Raw genomic sequence first — 21,409 nt, 5'->3', positions numbered from 1 at the left:
TCCCTAACGCAAGCACTTTTGCTGCGGCGTCCGCACACGTTCTCTTCCTCACTGCTTCAAAAAGCAACTTTGTCCAGCCCTGCAAGGATGTGTAACGGCTGATTTTAAATTTGAAAAAGTAGGAGAGTTTTGCAGCTACATAACTTTATGGAATTTTCTCCTGAAGCTTATGTTTACGGCATTTATTGCTACAGGAGGGAAGTGTTCCTGCAACTGTACAAGGCGTTAGTGATTCTGCACCTGGAGTATGGAGCACGGTTTTGGTCCCCTTAGTTGAGGAGGGATGTAGTTGTTGGCTGTTCAGAGGAGGCTCGCTAAATTTATTCCAGAGGTGAGGGGTTTGTCTTACGAAGCGAGATTAGAGATGTGAACTGCTCACTCTTCGGAGTTTAGTAGGATGAGAGGAGATCTCAGTGTGAGGTATGAGATGACAAGGGGATTGACATAGAAAAGATGTATCCTTGTGTAGTTCATCTTGAATCGCAGGCTCCAGTTTTAGGATAAGGCGTATCAGATTTAAAACAGATGAGAAGAAATTGCTTCTTTTCAAATGGTTGTGGATTGGTGGAACTCATTGCTGCAGAAGGTGGTGGATGCTGGGATACTGAGTAAGTTGAAGGAGGAGATGGACAGATAGTTGACGAGTAATGGTTTGAAGGGTTATGAGGAGTGGGCAGGAAATTGGAGTTGAGGCTGGGATGAGATCAGCCATGATCGTATCAAATGGCGCAGCTGGCTGGAGGGACTGAGGAGTGCCGAGTTCTTATGTCTCTTTTTTTGCTGTTGTAGAAAATCTTTAGTTATCTGAAATTTGCTCACTGCCCATTTAAGCTATGCAACCGTCTTTCGTCCATTTGTTCTGTTTAATCCTGTGTTCAAAATGCAACTGTAATGAAAGTGAGTAAAGGGTTTTGTTTTGTCAGCTTCAAATGATTCCAAGTGCAGGTACGTTTCGTGTTCCTTAACACCTCAGCTGTAGGGAATATGTTTGGTCATCTGTGTTTGAGAAGGAAAGATTTGAATTGTGTTGATTTGAAATGGTACAGTATTGGCTAAATGAGGTTAAAAACAATGACTGCAGATGTTGGAAACCAGATTCTGGATCAGTGGTGCTGGAAGAGCACAGCAGTTCAGGCAGCATCCGAGGAGCAGCGAAATCAGCACCACTAATCCGGAATATTGGCTAAATGCCTAACACACCATGCAAATTGTTCTGGCTTACTAGTTTTGGCTTTTTTTAAAAAAAAGTGGGCAATTCAATGTTTAGGCCAGATGTGGTAAGCGTTAATTTGTTAGAATAATTGCAATTGTGTTTCAATAATATTGAACTTTAAGATATTTGCTGTAGTAGTTTATGCAGCTGGTAGCTGCTGTTTGACTTGAACCCCTGTTGTGCTAGCCTGGCCTCTAAAACAAACGTTTTAACTGTGACCTTTCCATATCTTAAGCTGTCTTAAAATAACTGAAATGTTTGCTTGTTCAGAGAAAACCCCTTCCCAGTTTTGTGCCTTCAGGACTGGTTAACTTCACTGTCATTGAGCTCTGTGTGTCAGCTGATGTAATCCCCGTGTCAAAACCCAGATTGGGGATTGAGTGAGGCAGATGCTATAACTAGTCGGCAGGTGGTGAAGGAAACTCCTTTTGTCAACAGGAATATCTTCAGTAAAACTAAATTTGGTTATTATGAGTAGTTTGTGGAATGCGAAAAGTTGGATTTTTGAAAAGGAAAGGATGGTTAAAATGACAGTGAAGTAGCTTTTGAAAGAAATGCAGTTTGATCTATTGTGCACTCATCTTATTGGTAAATATATGCTGGCTGCACTCCGTACTATGTGATTCTTTTCATCCCCATTTCTAGTTTCTCCACCTGAAATTCTCTTCTACAAGTGACATGATTGGAACATCCTAAGGGGTGATGGTGAGCATGGAAAAGATGTTTTTTTACTGCATGACACTCTGGAACTGATTCAAAATTGAGTTGCCTGTTCAGGACTTCAGAGATTTTGAGAAAAATTTTCCTGAGCTTTGGAACTACCTTCCTTTTTTTGAAGATGGCCTTTGAACATTTTTATTTTAAGGCAGAGGTGGGAAAGTTATTGATGAGCAACATTTGGGGCAGGTGGGCTGGTGTGGTTAAGGAAGGCAGGAACGTGGAATAATCAGATTGATCTTCATCTTGTGGAATGGCAGGTACATGCTCAGGGGAGCAATTCCTCTTCCTCATTCAGATGTTTGCATGTTGGTGTGTGTCCTAATCCATAACATTGTTAAATGGAAAGTCCTGTTCAGTGAAAGAAATCGATAATTTTTTGTTGCCTTTCTGGACAACCAGTACTTCAATTTTGTCTGGAGAGATCATGTGACCAGTTCATTTAGGGGAAAGGCATATTTGTCATGTTACCTGAATTGATCAAAATAACATGGGATTTAACTATGTCACTGTCAAACCTTCTCCTCTGTTTTTAGTTGTACTTCAGTCCCACGCTCCTGATCTTTGGGCACCCGATGCAGGGTGGAGGAGGGTAGGGTAGGTCAGAGGACCTCCTTATAGATCTGCTCCTGGGCCTGGCCAAACTGGCCATGAACAGGTCCAGGCAGCGGGCCGTGGAGGGAGTCATTAGGGCCGATTGCCTGCCCCTCTTCTGCGGTTACATTAGAGCCTGGGTGTCTCTAGAAAAGAAGCACGCTATGTCCACCAACGCCCTTGAGCTGTTCAGGGAGAGGTGGGTGCCGCAATGAGTGGAGTGTATTATTTCCCCCTCAACTCTATATTTTGATTTAGTCCCTGCCCTCCCCTTCACTGTTTGATCACCCAGCATTGCCCTTTGATGTGAAGGGCATTGCTTGTCACTGGCCACTTGGGTGTTTCCCTTGGTAGAATATGAATAAAGACTTTACACATGTTGTTTTTCACTGTGTCCAACACCTGCACACACACGACATGGGTGGGGGGTAAAATAAGCACTACTGCTGTTAGGCGGTAGTGTGATGGAAATAGAGAAAAAAAATAACCAGGAGATCTAGATCTAGAATCCCCTCAGTTCAGGGCGTTGACTCTGAGCTGGCTGGCCATACAGCCAGTGCACTGCAAGGGAAGAGAGCTCCCTTGACTAGGGAGACATTTGCCTTTTTAATTCTTAGGTTTTTTTTCAACCAAAGACAGTCACTGTCATTTTAACCACCCTTTCCTTTATAAAATCCAACATTTTACATTCCACAAACTACTCATAATAACCAAATTTAGTTTTACTGAAGTTATTCCTGTTGCCAGAAGGAGTTTCCTTCACCACCTGATAACTAGTTATAGCATCTGCTTCACTCAATCCCCAATCTGGGCTTTGACACGGGGATTACATCAGCTGACACGCAGAGCTCAATGACAGTGAAGTTAACCAGTCCTGAAGGCACAAAACTGGGAAGGGGTTTTCTCTGAACAAGCAAACATTTCAGTTATTTTATAACTCATGCCAGTTGTTTTTTTCATACATTGGACAGTAGTTTGTAACAGATTGCAGGAATCTGAAATTTATTTTCAACATTGACTTGGAGCTTGACTGTAACAGACGGCCTTAAGGGACTCTACACAAGAAAAGGACAGACTGAGCTCTATCGTGAGAGAGGAAAAACGCAAGTCAGGCAGCATCCGAGGAGCAGGAAAATCAACATTTTGGGCAAAAACCCTTCATCAGGAATGAGGCTTGTGGGCGGGGGGGGGTGAGGTTGGGGAGGGGGAAAGTAGCTGGGAATGTGTTAGGTAGATGGAGGTGAGGGAGAAGGCGAAAAGTTGGAGAAGAGGCTGGAGTGGATAGATGGGAAAGACAGGTTAAGAAGGTGGTACTGAGTTGGAGGCTTGGGACTGGGATAATGAGGGTGGGAGGGGAAATGAGGAAACTGGTGAAATCCACATTGATCCAGTGTGGTTGCAGGGCCCCAAGACAAAAGATGAGGCGTTCTTCCTCCAGATGTCGAGTGGTTAGGGTTTGACGATGGAGGAGGCCCAGGACCTGCATGTCCTTGGCAGAGGGGGAAGTTGAAGTGTTCAACCATGAGGCAGTGGGGTTGGTTGGTGCGGGTGTCCCAGAGATGTTCTCTGAAACGATCTGCAAGTTGGCGTCCTGTCTCCCCGATGGAGAGGAGGCCACATTGGATACAGCAGATGACATTGATGGAGGTGCAGGTGAATTTCTGTCAGATGTGGAAAGATCTTCTTGGGGCCTTGGCCGGAGGTGAGGGGTAGATGTAGGCGCACGTTTTGCACTACTTGTGGCAGCAGGGGAAGTTGCCAGGAGTGGGATGTGTGCTGGTGGGGTGTGGATCTGACAAGGGAGTCGCAAAGGGAATGGTCTATCTGAAACAGCGACAGCGGTGTGGAGGGAAATATCTCCTTGGCGGTGGGGTCCAGTTGTAGGTGGCAGAAGTGGCGGAGGATGATATGATGTATCTGGAGTGCAGTGTTGCAATCCTTCTAAAGTTTCACAAAAAAATTGTAGTGTCCATAGCAACCAAAGTATAAGTTTACAGAAGTGAATTTGGGTTAACACCATCTCTGATGCTGTCATTAGCATTTGTGTTGAAATCGGTTAGCTCAGTTGGCTGGATGGTTGGTTTGTGATGCAAAGTGATACCAATATAGCGGGTTCAATCTTGCTACTGGCTGAGGTCACCATGAAGGATTCTCCTTCTCAACCTCTCCTCTTGCCTGCGACATGGTAATCATTGGGTTAAACCATCTCTGTCTCCCTCAAATGAGGTACATTAACACTCACATTTGGTTTGATGAGACACATTTGAGTTGTTTAAAGAATTAATCAGTGTGTTTTGTTAAATGAGATTCCCTACAGTATGGGCACAGGCCCTTCAGCTGAACAAGTCCACACTGACCCCCAGAGTAAGCCACCCATCTCCCTCTGACTAATGCACCTAACACTATGACCAATTTAGCATGGCCTATTCAGGTGACCTGCACATCTTTGGACTGTGGGAGGAAACCAGAGCACCCGGAGGAAACTCACGCAGACACGGAGAGAATGTGCAAATTCCACACAGACAGTTGCCTGAGGCTGGAATCGAACCCAGGTCCCTGGTGCTGTGAGGCAGCAGTGCTACCAACTGAGCCACCGTGTTACCCATAATACCCAACTCTGTTTTCTTAAGGATGGTTCTGACTCTTAATCTAAACATCATCAGAACAGTTTGCTTTGCTTAGCTAATCATTGCTGATTAAACAGAATTCTGGCACAGCCTCCATTGTAACGCACCATTGATTAGATTGCGTGCTTTGAACAAAATATATAAGGTGGTCTTTTGGGTGAATGTGTGAGATCTCGCGGCTTTTTCTCAGGACACTTTCCAGTGCAGCAAATTTTCTGAAGTGAGACATCACCTGACTGGTGTTTTATTAATGCCATAAACCGCTGCTTTATAAAAACTGATTCCATGTCTTAACTGGTTGAAAGTCATTTTAAGTTTTGCAAGGGCTCTGTGATGGCCACTGGGACTTTTCTAACTTCTCCACATGCTTCAAACTTCCTCCAGTCTCTAGAAAGTTATTCATTTCATCCCTTGAATGAATATGTTGAGCTGAAGCCATTTGTGGTAATTTGCACCTTCTTGTTTTCATGCCCAAAACTCAAAAAGCTAGGTCCTACATCTGTCCGAAACAACATTTAACAGAGAGAGGCAGAGAGGAGCCAATTCACCACCCTCTGTGTGAGAATAGCTGCCATCCTATTGTGTAGAAACTAGTCTGAACTTCAAATCAATTACATGGGTGCTGGAACAATGAATGTTGTCACGTGAACAAAACTGACTTCAGGTAGAAACTGCTTCTTTAGTGAAAAAAATATGAATAATTAAACCTTCCTTTCTCTCCATGTTGCCCTGATGTTACAAACTCTAGCCCAGTTTACTGTTTGATCATTCACATGGTGCAGTCAAAACTTCTTTTCCCAAGAGTTTAATCCAGCAGCTGCTACCTTCCAGAAGAACAAATAAAAAAAACAAAAACACCGAGAGGACCTGTGCAGAGTGAAACAGTTCATGTTGAGAGTCCAGTCTAACTTCTTCAGAACTGTCCGCCAACACTGAACATTCTCGTTTGTTTCAGATTTCCAGTATCCACAGTATTTTGTGTTTATTTAAGCAGTTAAAGAATCTCTCCACATCTTTAATCTGCTTCCATTGTGAAACCAGGTGGACCATAACGGTTCAGCCTGACTCTACACAATGACCAACCTCCTGAGAAATATCTCCCTTCGATTTCCTTCGTTGGACTGTTAATCCATTCTCTTAGAAGATTTGGCTGTGGAAATAATTCTTCTTATTTTAGTTTGACAGTGTTAAGTGCAATATAAATGATCTTCTTGAATAAAACATTAGAGGAAATTTTGACTATATCCTTTACAGTCAGCACGTGAACAGTTAGCGAATTTGCAGGCGTGTCCTGTTGGAGTAGGGTGGGAAATGAGGGGAGTCACCCAGCTCCTGCTATTGCTGCCATGGCCAGCCTAACTGCCTATATGTCATGGGGCTGGTAAGCTCTTGCTCCACTGACACTGAAGGGATGGGATTTCTCTCTGTGTAAAGTGGTAAGTGGTCTGGATGTGCTGGAGGTTCTAAACATCCCTTGGTCTCGTTGCAGAATTCTTGGTGAGTTGCTGGTACACACTGCCTCTGTGGTGGTGCTGGAAGGACTGAATGCTGAAGGTGCAGGGTAAGATATTAATGAAGCAGGCTGCTTTTAATGGATGGATGGTGTCAAGTTTTTATGAGTGCTATTAGAACTATGCTCACCCAAGCAAGTGGAGTGTGTTTTGTTGTACTCCTTGGTTATTTGTTGATTGGTAAACAGATCCTGCGGAGTCAGGAGGTGGTTAACTGATGCAGAATGTCCAGTGGTAACCGGCATTACCTCTAGTTCGCGTACCAGCTGTGTGAGCCTCCAAACCCATGTGCAGCAGCAATTTCTAGAACAGAGTGAAGTCTGTGTTTAGTGTGTGAGGAACTGCAGAGTGGCCGCACATGGAAATGTGCGGTTTTGAGGAAACATTGGTAACTCAGGATGCTAATGAGCCGATCTGGTGGAGGATGGGTTGGATGGAATTCAACAATGGCAGTGTTGTCTACATGGGTTTCCATCTAATGCTCTGGTTTCTCCTGCAGCCCAAAGGTTAAGGTAGATTGGCCATGCTAAGCTGTCCATGGTGTCTAGGTTGTTCAGGCTAGATTGATTTAGCTGTGGGAAATGCAATGTTACAGAGATAGGATGGGATGCTGTACAGAGGGTTGGTGCAGACCCGAAGGGCCGAATGGCCTCTTTCTGCGCTACAGGGATTCTTTGATTCTGTATCAAGAGCGACGAGAGTGAATCTCATCTTCGGAGGTGATCATTGCATGATGCAAATTTACTGACTATTATCAGCTCAAACTTAAATATTTCTATATCTATATCCTGAGGAGTCAGTAATTTTGCTGAACACCTTTTTAAATCATCAGCAACCATCCAAACCTATTTGCTTACGATGAAGGGAAGATTGTTGAAGCTGCTGAAACTGCTTTGCCCAAGAATTTATGCAGTGATGTCCTGGGAGTGAGATGATCACTTCCTGGTGAACACAGCCGTCTCAGATTGTGCTGGTGTGACTCCAACCAGTGGGATTGTTTCAACCAAACAAGATTTACAGAGGAATTTTATCAATAAATGAATCTGCCGCAATGCTTCATTGTGAAGCAAGATACAATACCCAGCCACGTGAGTGATTGTATTGGATGGTTTTAAGGTGGGTAGGTACTTGGGGAAGTGAAAATGAAAATTGCAAAGGAATTGGCAATAGTTTTCAGTCTTCCTTCAATCTGAGTGGGGCTAGTACTTTGGAGACTTGTAAAAGCACTACACTTGTTCCAGTAATGGTGTAAGAGCAAGCCAAGTGAATACAGGCAGTTTAACTTTGGTTTCGAAACTGCTAGAAAGCATCATTTGGACAAAATTAATATCAAACTTAGGTGAGTCAGCATGGATTTCTAATGGGAAGTCATGATTAATTAATTAAATTGCTGGAGGTTTGAGTTAAGATTTGGTTGATCAGGCTGTTATGGTGTTGATGGGTTTCAAAAAGTATTTGATACTGTACCCCACAAGAGACTTGAGCAAAATGCATTTCATGGGATAAAACACAAACAAATACAAACTGACTGAGTGACAGGCAACACATTTAGTGGACTTTTTTGAGCTGGGGTAAGGTTTGTTATGAAGTATCCAGGTGTTGGTGTTGGGATCCTTGATCTTACTGATTGATAATGATTGAGATTACAAAATTTGCCCAATATGTAATTTCAAATCTTGCAGCTGATAGGAAACATTGTAAGCTGTGAGCAGGTTTGTCTGGTATTTCAAAATTTAAATAGAAAAATTGGTGGAGTGGGCAGATGAAATTCAATGCAGAGAAGTGAGGTGATGGGTTTTGCTAAGGAGATATGGAGCAACAGTATGAAGTAAAGGGCACACTAGTAGGGATGGCATGGTGGATCAGTGGTTAGCATTGCTGCCTTGCAGTGCTAGGGACCCAGGTTTGAGTCCACCCTTGGGCGACTGTCTGTGTGGAGTTTACGCATTCTGCCCGTGTCTGCGTGGGTTTCCAAAGTCCAAAGATGTACAGTTTAAGTGGATTGGCCATGCTAAATTGCCTATAGTGTCCAGGGATGTGTAGGTTGGGTTGGTTAGCCATGGTGGTTCTGAATGAGCTGCTTTTGAGAAGGTCGCTCTTTGGAGAGTCTGTGTGGACTGGAAGGGCTCAATGGCCTGTTTCCACACTGTCGGGATTCTCTGATTGTAAAGGTGCCGGAACACAGGAACTTGAGTGTACATGTGCATAAATCATTAAAAGTTTATAGGTTGGTTTGGGGTGTGCAGTTAAAGTATACAGTTTCCTGAGCTGCTTTAATAAGGCTTTGATTACTAAAGCAAGGAGGTTATGTTGATCCAGTTTATGACATTTGGCTTGGTCATGGCTGAAGTCTGACTTCCTGTTCTAGGTGCAACACTATAGGAAAGATGTGAAGGCATTGGAGAGAGAGTGAAAGAATGTTTCCAGGGATGAAGAGTTTTGGTGATGGAGATAGATTTGGAGAAGTTGGGACTAACCTCCTCTTAAAGAGGAGAGGCTCAGATTGTTGTCTGATTGAAGTATTGAAAGTCATGAGAGTATCTATACAACATAAATTGGGCGATCTGGCACTTATAAATGGATCAAGAACAGAAGTACACGGAGAAGGTTAAGTGATAGGAGGAAGAAGATATTTCTCATTGAGCAGGTGGTTCGGGTATGGAATGCATGAATTGTGTAGTGGAGGTAGGTTCAGTTGAGTTATTCAGAAGGTGGATTGTTCCTTTTTCCAAATTACAATGTGGGTTACGGGGCGTAGATGTGGAATGGCAGGAAGCGAAATGCTACGGAGGGTTAGGTAACTAGTACAGCCAAGTAGCCACCTCTGTGCTGAAACAATTGTATAATTCTGTTTTGAGCATTTTAAACACTTGGATCATTTATAATCATAGAATTTATAATAGAATCACAGAATCACTAAATTGTGGAAGTCTCTCTCTCTCTCTCTCTCTCTCTCTCTTTTTCACCCACCCACCTACGTTTACCCCCGTAACCATGCGTTTCTCATGGCCAATCCACTGTCACCTGCACATCTTTGGACTGTGGGACAAAGCCAACATTTCAAAAGCCTTCCTAGCCGTATTTTGAAGTGTGTTCACCAAATTGTAACGGCTGAAAAGTGGCAGCCAGTTTTACATGCCACAAACCATGGTTCCGAACAGACGAGTTCATCTCAAATGTTTGCCAGACAAAAGCTAGAGTTGGTATGAAAGAAGACTTTGCGTTCAATTCCTGGTTCAATGTCTTCAGTTTTACCAATTAAGTAGCTTGGAGGAAATCTTTTTAGCCAGCCCTGAATGTCAGAAAAACCGTATTAAAGTGTGACAACAGTGAGAGAGCTGAGAGATAGAAAGTAGAGATCTCTGTCATACTCTCTCATTTTGAGCTGCCCTATAGTGTGGTAAGACTATAGCAACTTCGGATAAACTGGGCAGCTGCTACCAGCAATCTTCTCCAAGTGATGCAGATAATTATAGGCTGTTCTGCTTTTAATGTGCATTTCATCAATGTGAATTGGCTGTCACGTGATTGATGAATGGGGGACGCTGTTTCTAAAGCATGACCGTTTAAAGCGTGTGTTGGGTATAACACGATTGCATCGTCGACACTTCAAGCTGTGTTTCTAAAGTGCGATTTTTATATAATGCGGAGCTGTACAATTACACAACCATCGTGTCTAGAAGAACTGACTGTAAATGAATGGGCAAAAAGTTGGCAAATGTAGGATAATGTGGGAAAATGTAAAGTTCGTTTTGGAATGGAGAACAAAAGAACAATGTTATTTAAATGCAGAAAGCTGCAACACAACAGGACTTTGGAACTACTTGTAAATGAAACACAAAGTTAGCAGACAGGGGAGCAGGTAATCAGGAAAGGGTAATGGAAGGTTGGTTCTTATTTCAAGGAGGTTGGAGTGTAAGAGTAGGGAAGCCTTACTGCAACTGTACAAGGTGCTGGGGAGACCACATCTGGAATACTGCGAGCAGTTTTGGTCCCGTTTGTTGGAGGCACTTCAGAGAAGATTTGCTAGAATGATCCCTAGTATGGAGGGATTGCCTTAGGAGCAAAGGTTACACAGGTTGTGCGTTTTCTCACTGGAATTTAAAATAATCAAGGGTGATCTCATTGAAACGCTGTAAGATTCTTATGGGGCTGCACAGGGTGAATGCTGAGAGGATGTTTCCCACCAAGGGAGAGTCAAGGACTTTAGGGCACAGCCTCACTCAGGTGGGGAGGGATTTGTTCTGAGGGTTGAGAGTCTTTGGGACTCTGCCCCCACAGTTCTCTATCACAGACTGAGATTCCTGATCAGGAGGGGAATCGCAGATTATGGAGACAGGACAGGAAAGTGGGGGTGAGGAATTACTGATCAGCCGTGGTCCTATTGAATAATAGAGCAGTTTTGAGGGGCCGAACAGTCGCCTTGTGGTCCCTTTACGTTTTTGTGTTTCAGCTCGATTTACTACTTGATCATGTTTAATCTTTGGTCAGTTTTTTGCACTGAAGCGTGAAGAACCAAGTTAATGGTGGAAATTGCTGGCCATCATTGTTGGGGTAATTGAGCCCGTTTCTTATGACTGTTTTAATGAGCAGTTGCTTCAAAATAGATGTAACAAGGGGGTTTAGGATTATGTTTCTGATTTTTCCACTGGCTTGTTTGTTCTTTTTTTAATTTCTCTACTTTCCTCAAATAGTTGTTTTGACTCCTATATATTAATGTTGTTTTGATGTCTGACAGCTCTGAGTTACATCGTTGAATGTAATTCCAAAAATACAGGCTAGATGCAAGCTGCTTTAATTAGAGACATTCTGTGCATAGTTTTCCAACTCATGAGTTTTCTCTTTCAGCTTGTGGGGAAACGCTGAAATACAGACTTTGCTTTGCAGAAGGCGATGTATAGAAGGTGGAAGGAGTAAAATAAAAGGAATACCTTAAGCTGCTCTCACATATCTTTGTTAGCAGATGGCCACAGTATCCTGGGACACAATCAGCCTACCCAGGATGTGATTTATCTGCCCATCAGTCACTTATCCAAACTGGTTCCTGGCTGGGATTGCCAGTGCGGTTTGTATGAATAATAATGTCCAGCCATATGTTAGGAGTTGGTCTCTGTCTCTGTCCTCAATTGATCCAATTTGACGTAAATGCATCAATATCCAAGCTCTTGAAATTATTGGGCAGATTTTTTTTTGATCTGGGTCGATAAATGTGCTGTGTTTTTCAAGTTGTACTCCTGTTAAATGTAACTCCTGGGGGGGATGGATATTCCTTTTGGTCACTATGTTGAACTCCCCCTTGTCCAAGTCTGAATCTAACCCTGGCACCATTTCTCCTTTTTTGGTATGGTTTTAGAGATTCCAGGTACTCTCCAGCTGGGCTCCTCATTGGCTGCAGGAAAGCTGCAGCTGGAAAGGTGTAAACTCTGCTATTGCTGCAGTGAGGTCGGAAGTAGAGAATACGTTTGCATTTATGTGGCACCTTTCGTGATCTCTGTCGACAACTAATGAATTATTTTTGAAGTGCATCACATTTGTATTGCGAGATGAGAGTCCTAGCCCTGACTTCAAGGCCACATTCAACAGACTCTGGCATTGATGAACCTTAGCAAAACCAAAATCAGTAGGTATGGCGGGGGGGGGAAAGCAAACTCTTCAGTGGTTGGAGTCATACCTGGCGCATAGAAAATGGTTGTGGTTGTTGGAGGTCAATCACCTCATCTCGAGGACAGCTCTGCAGGGGTTCCTCATGGTCGTGTCCTAGGCCCAAAAATCTTCAGCTGCTTCATCTATGACCACCTCTTCCATGAGGTCAGAAGTGGGGATGTTTGCTGAATGCGCAATGTTCAGCACCATTCGTGACTCCTCCGATACAGATGCAATCCATATTCAAATGTAACAAGATCTGGATGATGACCTGGCTTGAGCTACAATTGACAAGAAATATTCCCACCCCACACATGCCAGGCAATGACCATTTCCAATAAGAAACTAACCACTGCCCTTTGACATTTTAATGGCATTACCACCACTGACTCCTCCAGTGTCAGCATTCTGGGAGTTACTATTGACCAGAAACTCAACTGAACTCACCATATAAACACAGTGGCTACAAAGCAGGTCAAATGTTGGGAATAGTGCAGTGAGTAACTCCCCTCCTGACTCCCCAAAGCCTGTCCAACGTCTACAAGACACAAGTCAGGAGTGTGATGGAATACTCCCCACTTGCCTGGCTGAATGCAGCTCCAACAACACTCAAGAAGCTTGACACTACCTAGGACAAAGCAGTCCACTTGATTGACACTGCATTCACAAACATCCAGTCCCTTCACCACCAATGGTCTGTAGCAGCAGTGTGTACCATCTACAAGATGCACTTCAGAAATTCACCAAAGATCCCTTTGATAGTGGTTTTCAAAAGCACAATCACTTCCATCTAGAAAGCCAAGGGCAGCAGATACATGGGAACACCACCCACTGCAATCCACTGACCGTACTGACTTGGAAATATATTGCTGTTCCTTCAGTGTTGCTGGGTCAAAATTCTGGCATCCCCTCTCCAAGTCAACCGACATGGACTGCAATGATTCAAGAAGGCAGCTTGTCACTGTACTACTCTTTGTGCTCTAGTTTGAGAGTGCAGACTTTGGAGACCAAGTGCTGCAAAGATATCCAAAAGCAAGAAATGGCCATTTTGGTTGGTCCTTAGCCATGCATGTGATTTTAAAGTATTGTGGTTGCAGGGATAGAATGCTCTCAAAATCCGTCCCTCTACTTATCCATTGGGGTCCTCGTCATCTCCGAGTTCCTTCCTCTGACAGCTTGTATTTATTTACAAAGGACAAGTTGGCAATCCAGCAGTCAGTGTTACTGTGCCCTCTTCCCTTTGTCCTGTCTATGTAATTGTTTAAAAAATGGAAAACAGATTTAACAATGCTGCTGTATACGTTGGACAGCACTAAATGTTGGAATGCCTGATATCCAGGTACCCTTGCCTGAGGTTATTATCAATTAAATAAACGACATGGTTGACAAGTTTATATCAGCACGTACCATCTGTTGAAAGGTCAATGAGCATTTTCTACTTTTATAATTTATTTCGAGACTTTTCTAAGTTTAAACATACCAGCCTCTGGTAATCAGAAATATGTCCTGAAGAGTTACACCAAAAATTTCATTCTTGTAGCACCATTTTAATGTAGTAATGTATGTTCCAGTCTGCTGTACTGAGCATTAATTGGACAAAAGTTGACACTGCATCAAAGGAGGAGGCGTTGGAACTGTTCATCTCTCTTTAACAAAGATTCTGGAGGGTGTTAAAGAGATTGAGGGAGGGAAATCAAGAGCCTAGAATCTGCATAACTGAGAATATTGAAGAATAGACCTAACCGGTCTCATGTGCATAATCTAAAGCTGGTTGTTCTGTGTAGTACTGAGGGCAGAAGTCAGAGTAGCCTCCTTCTGGAAGTGATGCTAACGAATGGATTGTTTGTCTTGTCAACTGAATGTGAAAACATGCTGTGGCATTGTTGAAAGAACAGCAGGGATTCCTTCCCATTTGATGGAAAACATTCCTGAGTGAGCACAACAGAAACCGATTTAACTAGTTATATTTATTTAAAACTTTTGGAACTTGAAGTGTAAATTGGCTGCTAAATTTCTCAACTAATGGAGGCTGCAGTTTCCAAGTAATCCATTGATTAGAAAGCTCTGTGGGACATTTGAATGGCATGCAGAGTTGTACATAAATACAAGCTTGCTGTTTGTTATCCACCGCCCCATAACCAAGGCAAGGACGTTACAGAGCACTTTACCACAGCCAGTTCTGATTATATTCTAATATCATACTGTCTGTATGTACAATCAATGGAAAGATCTGTTTCTGAAGACATTGTGGAACTAAAACAAATGAGATGAATGTAAAACTTTGTTTTTTTTTGGGAAAGGAAGAAGGTTGTAAATTAAATTGTAAAAAATGCAATACTTGTCCTATTGGTTCTTTTGTACATCTTAACTGTCCTTATTTTGACTACTTGAACAATTGACATTTCAGACTAGTGTAGAAAAGCTATGTTGTGTCTCTTTCTTTTTCCCTTTGCTATTGATTGGATAGTGAATGAAGCAATGCATTATTGAAGAAGCATTTCCAGTATTATGTTTCTGGTGTGAGAAATTGTTTGCAGTTGAAGTCACTGCAGTAGAGTTATAGTTTCATGTGCCTTGATGATGGTAAAAAGTTTAAATGAAATCCTAAGTTAGCAAAGAAAGGGGTGTGCACATGCACGCACACTCAATCAGGGACTCTTACAGGTTTATACCCCCATATAAATGGATGAATGTCACCAACAAGTCAACTGTCAACACCACTTTAATATTACAACCCAGTGAGTATGATGGTTGAATATAAACCCAAAGTCACTGTACACCTCCTATCTGTTCAGCTGAATTACCTAATTTAAAGTAAGGGTTAGTTGTAGTTAGGACGTGAAGTGATAAAATGTTAATCTTGTAGAACTTTCAGAGAACAGCCAAGAATGGGACACAATGGCTGACTTGAATTTGATTACTCCCAGTTTGTTCTGTTTTCTCCTCATTTCTCTTCTTGAACTCTGAATAACTGCATTATTTTATCCAATAACCTATTTAGTTGTTATTTTTATTGACACTCCTACCTGCTGTTATACTGTATGGTATCTTGAGATTATAAACCCAGGGCCATTTACCAGGTACACACCAAAAAAAACTAGAATGGGAAACAGCAAAAGAATATCTCCCTTCCTATTTCAACTCTGTTCCCACACAACTCCTGGCCCTCTGCATAGGTTGATTGGAAAATATCCAGAATTGTTTATTAGACAACTCTGGACCAGGTGAGACTTCAAAGCAGCGCTCCAAAGGTAAGGACATTGCCACTAGACTGCAAGGATCCCCTCTCCTGTCGCTGTCTTAGTAAGTCGCGCTGTACTAGCCCTGGATAATGGGGCTAGACGGTTACGTTAGCTCAGCTCACTAACCAGCTGTTTGTGTCAGGTCAGTTGGGTTTAATTGATTTGAAGAAGTAGCTGAAACAGATTCCCCTAACTGGGTCAGCTCAGCATGTCATTAGAAACTTACTAGAACAAGTAAAGGGAAAATTACCACAGTCCTACCAGATCATAGAGATACACTTTTTTTGAGAGAGAGAGATGACGGGTGGTGGTTTAACCTGAGGGTCACCACCTCTCTGCCGAGACGAGAACTGGAGAAGGAGAGTTCTTCGTGGTAACCTCAGCTATTGTGGGAATTGAACCCATGCTGTTGGCGATTTTGCACACTGGCCAAACTGAGCTAACTGACCCCAGCAATGTAACATTATCCTGTTGAGGCACCTGTAGTCTAATGATGGACCATTGAACCTTCAGTCAGATGCTGTTGTTTGAATAGTTGTCAACTGTGACAGAAAATATCAAACTACTAAAATGCACGTTGCAGTGGGATTGGAAGCCTGTAACCCTTCTTTAATCAAACACAAAGCTGAACGTAAGTCCATTTTTCTAGGTTTATTCTGGTCCGAGGGGAGAGTGAGAGATATTGAGAATTTGTGTTGTGAAGTTTATGACCACAAGAAATGGTTACTTTTGATTCATTTCTGTAAGTACAAGCTGTTTTTGTAATTTAGATGTAACTTTTTTTTGCAGAAATTGGTCATTTAATGAAGATATTTTTCAAATAGCCAAACACTAAAGCCAAACTGGATTTCTGTCCTATTCTCTGATGAAGCCTCCACCAGCTGTGGTTCAATAATACCATTGTTTAAGAAAGACGCTGCGACTATTGAGAGACACAGCAGTGAGTACGTTTAGTTAGTAGTGACATCTGATGTATTTTCAGTTTCTTAATACAAATAAGGACTATTGTATGAGGTTGTGAGGGATGAAACACCATCCACTTTGAACTCCACAATTGATGGGGCAACAAATTAGGATCTCTGAAGGGTATTCTCTCCATGTAGTCCCTCCTCTCCGTCTTGGTAACAACGCTTCATGGTGCTTTGTAACCTTATTGATGGATCCTGTTTGGATCAATAGAAAGACTTGCCTTGGGAGGAGTTCTGCAGGTGAACTTGTGGACCAGGAATTTTCTCCGTAAAACTGTCTAATCCAGGGTGCAATCCACTCAACCAGCCGTGAAGTGTACGGGTGTTGAAGCTACACCCTTTGTCACGATAATTATTGCTGTTTGCTGGACAGTGTGAAGTTCCTGAAACCACTTAGTCACTGGGAGAAGTCAGTGAGGAGATCTGGGTGAGGGTTTAGGATGCCAGATGCAGTGCAAGTGGTCGCACTGTGAATATAATGGAAGATACTCATTGTAGTGTCAAGGTAGCTAATAATCTGTTTTAATTTTAGACAGCTACTGGGAAATGACATTTCATAGAATCTCTACACTGTGGAAGCATTCTGCCCATCAAGTCCACACCAACCCACCATATCCAGAGATTCTATGGGAAATTTAGCGTGGCCAATCCACCTAAACTGCACATTTGGGTGGCACAGTGGTTAGCACTGCTGCCTCACAGCGCCAGAGACCCGGGTTCAATTCCCTCCTCAGGCGACTGACTGCGTGGAGTTTGCACGTTCTCCCCGTGTCTGCGTGGGTTTCCTCCGGGTGCTCCGGTTTCCTCCCACAGTCACAAAGATGTGCGGGTCAGGTGAATTGGCCATGCTAAATTGCCTGTAGTGTTAGGTAAGGGGTAAATGTAGGAGTATGGGTAGGATGCGCTTCGGCGGGTTGGTGTGGACTTGTTGGGCCGAATGGCCTGTTTCCACACTGTAAGTAATCTAATCTTTCGACCATGGGAAGAAAATCCACACCGACATGGATGATTTGGGGTGCGGAGCAGACTCAAGGGACCCAGTAGCATACAGCTGTTTTTATGGTGCAGATTGGAGGCTGTTGGGATGGGGCGGGTTAGGGTTGGCACATGGGATGGAGAACGAGGGCAGAGTCAGGGCAGGTATGTTGAATCTGAGGGAGGTTTAATTAGGGAACATGTGGTATCAAGGGTCAGTTTGGAGGGTGCTGGGTCCAAGTGAGGGCTTGGTTCCTGTGAGGTAGGGAGATGTGTTTCTGCAGAGGGTTGGTGTGGGGAGTACCAAAGATGAGTTTGTTAGTGGATTGGCCAGGCTAAATTGCCCATAGTGTCCACGGATGTGCAGGCTGGGTGGGTTAGCCATGGGAAATGTAGGGTTGTGAGGATAAGGTAGGAGGTATGTCTGGGTGGGAAGCTCTGCGGAGAGTTGGTGTAGACTCAATGGGCTGAATGGCCTGCTTCCACTCTGAAGAGATTCAGTAGTGTGCTGGGTGTTTAGTTTTCTAGTTAGCCAGGAGTTGGAGAGCAAGTTTTAATTGCACTAACTTTAAATTTTAAGAGGTAACTAATGAGTTGGGTCAGACAAAATCCTCTGAAATTTCCAACTCCAACTTAGAGTTGAGATGCCTTCCATACTGCTCTGGATTCCAAATGCCCACACAACGTTTCCATTTCCCTGGCCAATCCTTTTGAATCGGGACCTTCATATTTCCAAGCTCATGTAATAATTATAAAAGCACAGAAATCACTCGTCTTTGAATGTTATTTTATTTTGGAATAGGCTTCCCGCTTTTAAACTGTGTGTGAAATCAATTGTCTGTCTTTTTTTGTTTTGTAATTGCTTTTCATTTCTCTGCTATGAGCTTTCAAGAGGGTGGGCTTGAGTTTGAGTTAAAACAAGAGCAGACAGGAGAGGGAGTTGGGATCAGGAGTTCATCATGAAATATTGAACACTGTCGAGTAAGTGTCTTTTGACGTAACGTGTTACCTGGAACGTGTTTTGTGGTGCCCTGTGATGACAGGGCTGTGTGCGCCTGTCCAGATATACACTAACACTGTGTTAAAGTTCACATTCTACAACAAGTCAACTGTTGGCACATGCCCTGTAAAAGGCTCTACATTACACAAGAGGTGTTTTACCGTAGTAAAGTAATTAGTTTGAGTATTTTGCCTTCCAGAATTCTCATTTTTTTTTTTGTTACATTCATGGAATTATATTCGCAATGTTGGCTTACTCCATTGCTCGTGTCTGACTCAGTGGGATTTCCAGCCCCACTATTGACTTAAATGCACACTTCCACATTACTAATCAATGTCTGCATGGTTGTATGTGCAATCTTATCAATGAGACATGTAAAAATGTGGGGGGAGTTGGAGGGTGAGGGAGGCTGGTTGTTGTTGCAAAGGAAGAATTTATTTTTAACGGTTTGATTTTTGTTTTTCTGTCCTCTCAACAAGACTGGTTCCTCAAATTCAATCATTTGCATTTTTTTAAAAAAAACATTTTGAGATGCATTTAAGGAAAACCTGAAGGGAACAACAGCTTCAATTGTTTGAAGCTGATCTAGTTAGGGTTGAGTAATCCATATCCCTTAAATCGCCACTTCTGATTAATGCCATGTCTTGCTTTGTACCCCTGTTCCTGTCAATCAGAATCATAGAATTCTTACAGTGTGGAAGCTGACCATTCGGCTCATTTGAGTCCACACCAACCCTCGGAAAACCATCCCACCCAGCCCCGTCCCCTTACCTCATCCCTGTAACCCTGTGTTTCTCATGACTAGCCCCCACCTAGCTTGCACAAGATGGGCAATTTAGCATGGCCAATCCACCGTAACCTGCACGTCTGCAGACTATGGGAGGAAACCTGAGCACCCAGAGGAAATGCAGGCAGACGCAGGGAGAATGTGCTCCATACAGACAGCCACCCGTGGCTGGAATTGAATCTGAACCCATGGTGCCACGAGGCAACAGTGCTAACTACTGCCCCAACCATACTGGTCCTGTATGGAATTCATCCTCTAGTAAGGGCTAACATGATGTAGATGCAGCAAGTTAACATGTTAGTCTTCGGGGATTTATTATTGACAAACACATCTAGGCTCCTTTGCACATCTCTTACCATTTAAGAGATGCTTTATACATCTGCTCTTCCGACCTAAGGGGATAGCCTTACATTTTCCACATGATATCCCATCAGCCACGTTCTTGCCCACTCACTAAATCTGTCCTAATCCTCCTGAAATAGCTTCACATCTTCAAAGCACGAGGGTAGACAAACAGGAGGCTGGGAGAACACAGCAAACCAGGCAGCATCAGGAGGAGAAGTCAATGTTTCAGGTATAACCCTTCTTCAGGTCCTGAAGGGTCATACCTGAAATATTGACCTCTCCAGCTCCTGATGCTGCCTGGCTTGCTGTGTTCTCCCAGCCAGCTGTTTGTCTACTTTAGATTCCAACGTCTGCAGTTTTTTTTGTCTCAAATCACCAGGGAGCTGGCTTCAATTCCATCCTCAGGTGTCTGTCTGTCTGTCTGTCTGTCTGTCTGTCTGTCTGTGTGGGTTTCCTCCCAAAGTCGATAGGTGTGCAGATTGGGGTGGATTGGCCATGGGGAGTGCAGAGTTAAAGGGATAGCATAGGCGGTGGTAGCTCTGGGTGGGATGCTCCTCCGAGGATTGGTGTGGACTTGATGGGCCAAATGGCCTGCTTCCATGTGGTAGGAATTCTGAGAGGCTCCTTGTAAAGAACGTTAACCTGCAGTATTTTAGGATCAGCTATTAACAAACAATCTCAGCTTCTCTAGTCGAACTGTGGAGAGTCTATTCCTGTTCGGATGTTGATGAACTAATGGTGAAGGTTGAGAAGCCTGTCTGGAATGTTCTGGTCATGTACTGGTCCTTTGTCAGTGTTACATCATGTTTTTGATTATGATGTATATTTTAAATAGTCTCATCAGAGATCATGTTATTAAATGTTGGTCTTCAGTCTGCACCCATATGAGGTTTAAAATATCCAGGTGAGTTATAACCCAATAGCAGTAGTTTTCTTTAGATTTTTGATGATTTGGGTTTTTATTTCTAGTCTCTCTCTCTCTCGTTGTTTGGATCCTTCAGGTCTACATGAGGAATATAAAGTTCAGTTTGTTCCTCACCGAAGCAGCAGCACGTTCTGCGGCCCTGATCGCTGATTGTCAAGGGTGATGCCAAATACTTTTCCTCCTGACTTTCTCTGTCTGTGAAGGAAATCTTTTGTGATGTAAATAAGGTATTTGCAAAAGACAAAATTCTTGCTCTTATGGTCTGTTTTTGCGGGGGCTTGAAAGAAGGAGAGGATGTTATTAATCCCATGTTTATACAGTTGTTTGATTAGATGTTCTGAACTAACTGTCTATTGCTTTTGTTGGGGTCTAATATTTAACTGTTTCTGTCAGTTTCTTGCTTTACCCAGAAGCTAATGAACTTTGACCATTTCTGTGTGCCCTGGAGTTTGGGTTCTGCAGTTCCTGGTTCTGGGAGAGTGGACAGGATGTAAATTTGGTGAAGCCACCTTGTGGTAGATTGGCTGTTTCCATGCTGTTTCCTTCCTCGAGATCAGAGTGGTGCTGGAAAAGCACAGCAGGTCAGGCAGCATTTGAGGAGCAGGAAAATCGACATTTCGGGCAAAAGCCCTTCATCTTTCATTCAGTTTTCCTGCTCCACGGATGCTGCCTGACCTGCTGTGCTTTTCCAGCACCACTCTGATCTAGACTCTGATTTCCAGCATCTCCAGTCCTCACTTTTGCTCTGTTTCCTTCCCCTCTCTGTCTGGTTTGTTTGTTGCTGTATGGTTACCATTTAACTGCTGCTTCCCTATAAAAGAAAAGGGCTGTCCCTCTGTTCTTTACCGCAGTGGGCTGTCGA

At 43.2% G+C, this 21,409-nt stretch overlaps 1 protein-coding gene across 3 annotated transcripts in view; it reads left to right on the top strand.

Moving 5' to 3' along the window:
• kank1a (KN motif and ankyrin repeat domains 1a) overlaps positions 1-21,409 on the top strand; it is a 247,208-nt gene that overhangs the window by 20,244 nt on the left and 205,555 nt on the right. Inside the window, exon 1 of one of the 3 annotated variants that reach the window (XM_060841130.1) lies at positions 16,405-16,487. The exons of 1 other annotated variant lie outside the window; for it this stretch is intronic. The gene's annotated coding sequence lies outside the window, so the exon portion shown is untranslated. Of the gene's footprint in view, positions 1-16,404; positions 16,488-21,409 lie in introns of those variants that run through there. One more of the 3 variants, XM_060841147.1, reaches the window with a different exon arrangement.

Source organism: Hemiscyllium ocellatum, chromosome 2 (assembly GCF_020745735.1).
Source record: "Hemiscyllium ocellatum isolate sHemOce1 chromosome 2, sHemOce1.pat.X.cur, whole genome shotgun sequence".
In the NCBI taxonomy this organism is placed as follows: Eukaryota; Metazoa; Chordata; class Chondrichthyes; order Orectolobiformes; family Hemiscylliidae; genus Hemiscyllium; species Hemiscyllium ocellatum.
The sequence above is the reverse complement of the archived record's forward strand: the minus strand, read 5'-3'. Positions and strand labels throughout refer to the sequence as shown.